The following is a 743-nucleotide window of genomic DNA, read 5'->3' as shown; positions in this document are numbered from 1 at the left end:
TCATATTGTGTATCAAATTATTTATTTATTCTCATAGACTCACTGAGTATAATTCATTATTTATCATCACTTATTTATTATTCGCTTACATGTTACATTAATTGTTATTCAATCGCTTATCTAATTGTAAGGAAAGTAGCCTCGCTTGCATTCCATACTATTCATATCATATCTAACTTTAATTTCACACAATAAAATCTTCATTCTCTTCAGCCTCGCCATAAATGAAGATATATATACAACTGAAATAAATGATTACACAGTACCAAAGCATTGTTCATTCTACCATAACCTTTTATTCCCTAGTCTTTACTTATAAAACATTTTTTGTACCACATTTCATATATACAGTAGCCTGAGGTACAAATGAAATAGCTTTACGGGCTTGACATGCTAATGTGTTCCAAAGTATGTGCTTTAATATCCACTTTGAACATTTTGGAGAATATATTCATCTTGTAATGAATTCGGATTTTTATCTACTGTTCATTCTTCACCACTCATTGTTCAGGCGTGAATCTGAACAGTTGTACGAATGTTTTAAAGGGATTCCGGAAATTATGCTAATCTGTTGTTATTAATTTTTTCTGCAAATATTGCGTCTGTTTGTTGTTTTTTTTTTTAATAAATTTTAATAGTGTGACTTCTGAAGGTTTTATTTACATTTGCAACTTGCTGAGGCAGTTGCTTCCTGGTTAGTATGACTTCAATGACTTTTATCACTCATGTCTGGAAATATTTAG

Source organism: Penaeus monodon, chromosome 27 (genome assembly GCF_015228065.2).
Source record: "Penaeus monodon isolate SGIC_2016 chromosome 27, NSTDA_Pmon_1, whole genome shotgun sequence".
Lineage (NCBI taxonomy): Eukaryota > Metazoa > Arthropoda > Malacostraca > Decapoda > Penaeidae > Penaeus > Penaeus monodon.
This window is presented reverse-complemented; position numbering follows the sequence as displayed.